The sequence below is a fragment of the Podarcis raffonei genome, chromosome 10 (assembly GCF_027172205.1).
Source record: "Podarcis raffonei isolate rPodRaf1 chromosome 10, rPodRaf1.pri, whole genome shotgun sequence".
In the NCBI taxonomy this organism is placed as follows: Eukaryota; Metazoa; Chordata; class Lepidosauria; order Squamata; family Lacertidae; genus Podarcis; species Podarcis raffonei.
Window position 1 is genome coordinate 15909949 of NC_070611.1, and position 8287 is coordinate 15918235.

Sequence of the window (8287 nt, forward strand, 5' to 3'; positions counted from 1 at the left end):
TCAGCGTAGCACTCAAATCGGAAGCATAACACTCAAATTGGAAGTGTAACACTCAAATCGGAAGCGTAACACTCAAAACGGAAGGAGATAAGTAACTATACAACCTTTAGAAGACATCTGAAGGCAGCCCTGTATAGGGAAGGTTTTTTTTTTAATGTTTAATGTTTTATTGTGTGTTTTATATATGTTGGAAGCCGCCCAGAGTGGCTGGGGCAACCCAGGCAGATGGGCGAGGTATAAATAATAAAATTATTATTATTATTATGGAATCGGACGTCTCTATTTTCATCATAGAAATGTTGGAAGGTATGCCCTTATCAAACTACAGTTCCCAGAATTCTTGGGGGGGGAGGAAGTCGTGACTTTTCAGATACTTCTTTAAGTGTGCAGGGTAATTAGGGCCTAAGAAGATGATAACCTCTTGAACTGGTGTCCTCTGTGAAATCGTAAGAGGTTTACTCAGTTAACACACTCTTCCCAAAGGTTAAGCCGAGCTTCCTCAACCTCGGCCCTCCAGATGTTTTGAGACTACAATTCCCAGCATCCCTGACCACTGGTCCTGCTAGCTAGGGATCATGGGAGTTGTAGGCTAAAAACATCTGGAGGGCCGAGGTTGAGGAAGCCTGAGTTAGGCCCAAATAATTTGTTGTTGTTGTTGTTTAGTCGTTTAGTCGTGTCCGACTCTTCGTGACCCCATGGAGCAGAGCACGCCAGGCACGCCTGTCTTCCACTGCCTCCCGCAGTTTGGTCAAACTCATGCTGGTAGCTTCGAGAACACTGTCCAACCATCTCGTCCTCTGTCGTCCCCTTCTCCTTATGCCCTCCATCTATCCCAACATCAGGGTCTTTTCCAGGGAGTCTTCTCTTCTCATGAGGTGGCCAAAGTATTGGAGCCTCAGCTTCAGGATATGTCCTTCCTGTGAGCACTCAGGGCTGATTTCCTTCAGAATGGATAGGTTTGATCTTCTTGCAGTCCATGGGACTCTCAAGAGTCTCATCCAGCACCATAATTCAAAAGCATCAATTCTTCGGCGATCAGCCTTCTTTATGGTCCAGCTCTCACTTCCATACATCAGTACTGGGAAAACCATAGTTTTAACTATACGGACCTTTGTTGGCAAGGTGATGTCTCTGCTTTTTAAGATGCTGTCTAGGTTTGTCATTGCTTTTCTCCCAAGAAGCAGGCGTCTTTTAATTTGCTGCAGCTTTACTAAATAACAACAACAAAATCCTAGCAATTTACAGGGCTCTGTATCATTCAATGCGCTCAGTCCACTTGTCTGTAGTGAGCCATAAAATTCCTCACAGAACTACAGGGGTTTGCTGCCTTTATGTAATCCTCTCGGTGTCTCTCATGGCAAGCTAGCTAGCAAACACGAAAAAAGAAAGGTCAGCCAAAATGCAGCGGCTTTTCTAGCCAGGGTTTTGCGCATGTGTGCAAGCCAGAATGTGTGCTAACAGCTGGAGGGTTGGAGAGAGAGAGGAAATCCTCACATTACCCTCCCAAAGTCTCCCAACTAGAGACATAGACAGATGACCTGATCTCTTTGCAGGGTCACTTATAACCCTCGCCTTCTCCTCCAACTGGCGCGCAGAGAAGATGTCTAAGCTTTCGGAGGATTTGAATGTTTAATCTGGGTTACTCAAAGGACAAGGAAGATTACGGGATGATCCACAACCTGCTTAAGATCGACCACTTCAGTTTCGGCCGATTCTGGTCTCGTCGGCGTCAGTGGGTTTCAAATGAATGAAAGCCAGGGTCTCTGGCTATGCTGAACTAAGACTCCGATGTTTGCACTCATCAAAAAGTAATAATCGATCTGATAGCTGGTTGTTGAACTAGTTCAGTTCCAAACATTAAAAAAACTTGGGTGCTGTGATTTGCCGTTTTGGACTTTTCAATAACATCCATTCTTTAGGTTGTGTTTATACTGTCAGAAAGCCACTTCCTTGTTGTTTTAGGTGATGTTAAAGGTCAAGAAAGAGAGATTATAGCTCCATAGCTGTCCTGATTGAAATAACTTTTGCTTGACCTCTCCCCAAGCTGAGAAGTGGTCATAAGGGTATTAATGCATGTAAGAAGAAATGGTTCATCCATTCCTGGCGGTGTCCTTATCTGACCTTATCAGCTGCTACTGCTACAAAGCACTGCTACAGGATCTGCCAATACTTCAGTGATTGAACATGCCATTGATTTATTCTGGCCTGCTTCTTTTAAAAAACAACAACAGTAAAAACCAATCCTTCCAAATGTACATAAGGGCTTTGCAACGGGAAAAACAAGAAGCATGCATTAGATCCGGGGTCAGCAACCTTTTTCAGCTGTGGGATGGTCCGTCATCTCTCAGACCATGTGGTGGGCCGGACTATATTTTGAAGGGGAAAAAAACCGAATGAATTCCTATTCCCCACAAATAACCCAGAGATGCATTTTAAATAAAAGCACACATTATACTTATGTAAAAACACGCTGATTCCAGAACTGTTCATGGGCAGGACTGAGAAGGCAATTGGGCCGCATCTGGCCCAGGGGTCTTAGGTTGCCTACCCCTGCATTAGATTTATGCACAATAATTACGCTTTATTTGCCACTGATAACTGTATCTATTATGGAATTATGGTGCTGGAGGAGACTCTTGAGAGTCCCATGGACTGCAAGAAGATCAAACCTCTCCATTCTGAAGGAAATCAGCCCTGAGTGCTCACTGGAAGGACAGATCCTGAAGCTGAGGCTCCAATACTTTGGCCAGTTCATGAGAAGAGAAGACTCCCTGGAAAAAACTCTGATGTTGGGAAAGATTGAGGGCACAAGGAGAAGGGGACGACAGAGGACGAGATGGTTGGACAGTGTTCTCAAAGCTACCAGCATGAGTTTGACCAAACTGCGGGAGGCAGTGGAAAACAGTGCCTGGTGTGCTCTGGTCCATGGGGTCACAAAGAGCCGGACACAACTAAACGACTAAATAACAATAACAAACTGTATCTATTATTTGCTTTCATTTAGACTTGTATTTCCAAGTCTCCTCCAGCAGTACGTTCCAATAGCAGAAGAGCGATAAAATTACTTGTTGATGCAAAGATGGCTACCAGTGCCATAGAGACAGTGTTGGATTTGGACATGGAGGGAACCTGGGTTGAAATCCCCACTGAGTGATGAAGCCCACTTTTTTTCCTTTGAGCCAGTCATTCTTTCTCAGCCTAATCAGGTTTGCGCGGTTATTGTGAGTGCAAAACAGATCAAGTCCCTTCAGCACTAACCTGCACTCCTTGGATGAAGGATATATAGCGAGGAGACAATTTTGCTCCTGCCACATTGGATTTAAAGATAGCAGCAAGGCGTAAGTCCCATTGAGCGGGCATGCATAGGGTTATTATTGTAGACTTCAGTCATACACCAGTCTCTCCCATCCGAGCTTTTCTGTAAGTAAAGCTTGTTTACACAGTTCAAGGTACAGTGGTACTTCAGGTTAAGAACTTAATTCGTTCTGGAGATTTTGGGTCCAATACAAAGCTCTTGAAAGATTCATTGTTCAGGCTATGAGCAGGGATGCAACAAGACACTGTTTCCCATTCTGCTCTGGTTTCTTCACATCCAGCCCTGTGTCCATTCTGCTACAATTCGTCTTCAACCAAAAATTGTTATTCATCTTGCTGTCCGCTGTGGCAAAATGACGCAACTTATTCAACTTAAACAATTACATAAATTATGCTGCCACTACATTATGTAATCAATTTGCAGACTGAAAACAACAACCGATCCTATACACTAGATTTGAAAACAACAATAACAAAACAACAACAACAACAATTTTATTATTTATTACTTATACCACGCCCATCTGGCAGGGTTTCCCCAGCCACTCTGGGTGGCTCCCAGCAGAATACTAAAAACAAAATAAAACTTCAAACATTAAAGATTTCCCTGAACAGGGTTGCCTTCAGATGTCTTCTAAAAGTCAGATAGTTGCATATTACCTTGACATCTAATGGGAGGGTGTTCCACAGGGCGGGTGCCACTACCGAGAAGGCCCTCTGCCTGGTTCCCTGTAACTTCATTTCTCACAGGGAGGGAACCGCCAGAAGGCCCTCGGAGCTGGACCTCGTCATGGGACTAATAAGCGAACATCTGCAATTTCTTCTCCCTTTCAAATTTTGTCTGAATTTTCTGACATCCCCACTTGTGAGTTTCAAAGGTGAGTTGGTTACAGAATGATTCTATGTGGAATTGTCTCCTCAACATGAACTTTACATAGATATGAACTATCAGTGTAAATAAGGTGTCCTGTATATATCCTAAGATTCCTTCCCATGCTACCTTTGCTGTGTTGCCTTCCTGTACCCAGGTAAGGTAATTTCAGGATCCCCAAGCCACATAGGAAGAGTATTTGAAGGCATTTTTGAGATTCTGGTGTGAGATAAGGGCCTCTGAACTAAAGGACATTACAGCAAGGTCTGCTTTGTACTGATGACTTTCTGAAACACAGTTAACCCATCACAATCTCCACAAAAGTCCTAATTTCCATGAATATGTCTGGCTTAGAATCTAGCTTTTCTGAGAACCATGTCAAAAGAATAGGTCAGTCAGCATTCTGAACCATATGAGCAGGTAGAAAAATAAATCCTGGAAGAATCCTATTAGCTTAAGAAGGATCTAATAAACACAATAGGGTGAGTTAAGGACAACAGGCTTATCACTGAAAACTGTTGTTTGTATGTCTATGTACATACACACTGTTTTGTTCAATCATAATACATCATAATACAAAGCTAATCACAGCAATTGAAGGAAAGAAAGAAAGAGAATACATATGTGGTTGGAAAAGGTTTGGAAGAGTTTTAAAGGTAAGAATTGACACCATTTAAGAAGGATGTTGACAAGTTGGACCGTGTACAGAGGAGGGCAACCAACATTATCAAAGGCCTGGAAACTAAGCCTTATGGGGAATGGTTGAGAGGGGTCTTGGGGATCACATGGGCAGAAGTACCCAATTGGAGGGGGAGAAATCAGGCACCCTGAGGCATTACGGCACTCTTGAGTCCCCTTCCACAGTCTTCCGTTTGGGGGGTACTTGGGGCTGTCCTTTAGGCCTGACATATGGGATCATCTTAATAGATGGTCCTGGTTGCAGGCAGGCTCTCAACCTGGTTCCCCCCACACTGGCGTGGGTGGAGCTATTGCCATTGCGCCGGGGTGGCACCACAATCACCCAGGGCTATTGCCCAATTTTGTCAAAGGGTGATAGTGGGGGAAAGTGTTATGTACTGAAGTTCTCACCCAGGGCCAGCAGGGGGATACTGTAGATAGTTTTCACTCAGGTCCGCATATGCAAATAAGGAATTGAAAGTGATGTTCAGTGATTAGATAGTTACAGAAAGTTGTTACTGTTGCTTTGTAGTTGAGCTCTATATAAGCAGGTTGGCTGAACCCTTCAGTTCAGTTCTGTTCTGGCCTGTGAATAAACAAGAGCTGCCTGAAGAATCGCTGTGTCGTCTGAGATGTTCACCCACAACTTAACAGAAAGTATTAAAGCGGCAGTGCGTTGTGTGCCAGGCTCCTGCTTCGCGCTGCCTAACACTCACCCACCCTCCCTTTAATTTAAGTGTCCTTTGGCCTTGCTTTGGACTTTGGTTGGTTGCCCGTCTTGAGTCAGGGACCGGGTAGGAATTTTTCCATTTGGCAAATTGGCATGGGCCACTTGGTTTTTGCCTACCTCTTAGCAATTGTCACAACTTTGTAAGGTTTGGCGGTTAGGCATTGACTTATGGTAAATGGGGGAGGGGAGGTCGGCCATCGCTTGCCCCTCCATTCAAGGGTATTCCGTTAAAGGAATCTTGGGCCTGGATCTTGTCCGAAGTCCACTTGAGGGGCCATGCCAGGCCTCTGGGAACACCAGGGGAGATGCAGGCGGGTTCCCCCGAAGCAGTTTCCCTTTGGGTGGTTTACCCTTACAGACTTCCTGCAAAGCAGGCAGGAGTCAGATATAATCTTGCCAATGCCTAAGCCAATACCGCTCTCATTCCTGTAATCAATAAAATTGTGGCCTAAATTTTGCCCAAAAACCTTAAACAAAATATCCGTGTCTGTGTGAATTTCTTTATTCTAATGGGGCGTCAGCTTGAGGGTCTTGCCACGCAAGCACATCTTTGTGATCACTGAGCCGTTGGGTATGGGTGTGCATGTCGGGTTCGCAAAGCTCACTTAGCAAGAAGGAATCATTTGCACCCAATCACTGGCTGGGGAGACACAGAATGAGGCCGTTTACGTGTCCAGTAGCATTCGAGGGAATTAACATACATTAATTCAAACCCACCTGTCCGTACTTGCACAATTTGGTTGTCGTTTGGCAGATCTTCTTTTGCTATATTTGAATAAACGTGACCCTTTCACCATTATCCTGCCTCTCGGGTCGTCTTTCAGGGTGTGTTGGCAAAGCTGTAAGCCCCTTACAAGAGTCCTTGCCGTCTCTTTGATATACATAAATGCAAACTGCCTCTTTAGACAAGGATGCCTGAATAGACATCTGATCATCTCTCCTCATAGATATTAATGATCCTTTCCTGTTTACAGCAGCACTAGTGTCAAATATGGTAGATTAGACCCATTGACAAAATGAATGTTTCTGGCTTTCAGCAGGGGGATTAATATTGATTTTCCTTTTGAAGTCTTAAAAGCTTGTGATAAACTCTCCATGTCAATTCAGAAATATAAGAGGATCATCTTCTCCAAAACACTCATCATTTTTGTTGATTAATGCATTGATACCTGGGAAGGGGAAGACTAGTACATGGAAATATATACTTTTACACACTGTTAACAATCCAACACTTTTGGCAAACAAGGCAGGGCAAAAATAAAAACTTGAAAAGCACTTATGATATTCTTCTGCATTACATTCTTTGAGATGTCTTCTGGATTCAGTGTCCTCCTACTGCTTTTCCAAAGGCCTATCTAGTACAGCATTCTGTTCTCATCATGCTCTCCTGAGAGAAAGCGGTAAGATATGTTTTAAATAAATAATATATTAAACACTACTGCTTTGAGGGCTGATTTGGAGATAAGTCGCCCTCTCTTCCCAGCATGCAACTCAAAGAATGAACAGTGTGATGCAGCACTAAAAAAAACCCCTAATGCTATTCTAGGCTGTATCAATAGAAGCATCATGTCCAGATCACGGCCAATGCAGTTGTACCTCGGGTTACAGACGCTTCAGGTTACATACGCTTCAGGTTACAGACTTCGCTAACCCAGAAATAGTACCTCGGGTTAAGAACTTTGCTTCAGGATGAGAACAGAAATCACGCGGCGGTGGTGTGGTGGCAGAGGGAGGCCCCATTAGCTAAAGTGGTACCTCGGGTTAAGAACAGTTTCAGGTTAAGAGCGGACCTCCAGAACGAATTAAGTTCTTAACCTGAGGTACCACTTTATTTTGCCTTGGTCAGACCACACCTGGAATATTGTGTCCAATTCTGGGCACCACCATTTAAGAAGGATGTTGACAAGCTGGAACGTGTGCAGAGGAGGGCAACCAAGATGCTCACGGGTCTAGAAACCAAGACTTATGAGGAAAGATAGAACAATGTGTATGTTTAGCGTGGAAAAGTGGAGACTGAGAGTAGATATGCTAGTCATCTTCACATGGATGAGGGAACAAGTTTGTTTTCTCCTGCTCTGAAGGATAGGACTCAAACTAATGGCTTCAAGATACAAGAAAAAAGATTCCAGCTAAACATCAGGAAGAACGTTCTGACAGTAAGAGCTGTTTGACAGTGGAAGAGTCAGGTTGTGGAGCCTCCTTCCTTGGAGGTTTTTAAGCAGAGGTTGGATGGCCATCGGTCATGGCTGCTTTAGCTGAGATTCCTGCATTGCAGGGGGTTGGCCAGATGACAGTTGGAGTCCCTTCCAACTCTATGATTCTAAGTAGTCTACGATGCTTTCCAGTCACACTGAGGTCTTGTTTGAACCATAGCTTTTCTCAGGAGTGGAAGGTCTTCGTTTTGGAGGAAACACATTCTTAGATGGAGAGGTGGCTGCGCAGCGATCCCATTTGCTGTCCTGGCTTATGGGATTCAGAATATTTTTTTTCTTGTTTTCCTCTTCCAAAAACTAGGTGCGTCTTATGGTCTGGTGCATCTTATAGAGCGAAAAATACGGTAATTTCAGTAAGCCTTTGGGGGAAAAAAAGACCTGTGAAATAGGCTACTATCAATCCCTCATCATAGAGCACTCCTGGGCACCTGATAAGCCATCAACTGTGAGTTTTTGTTGTTGTTGTTTTAAACAGTATCT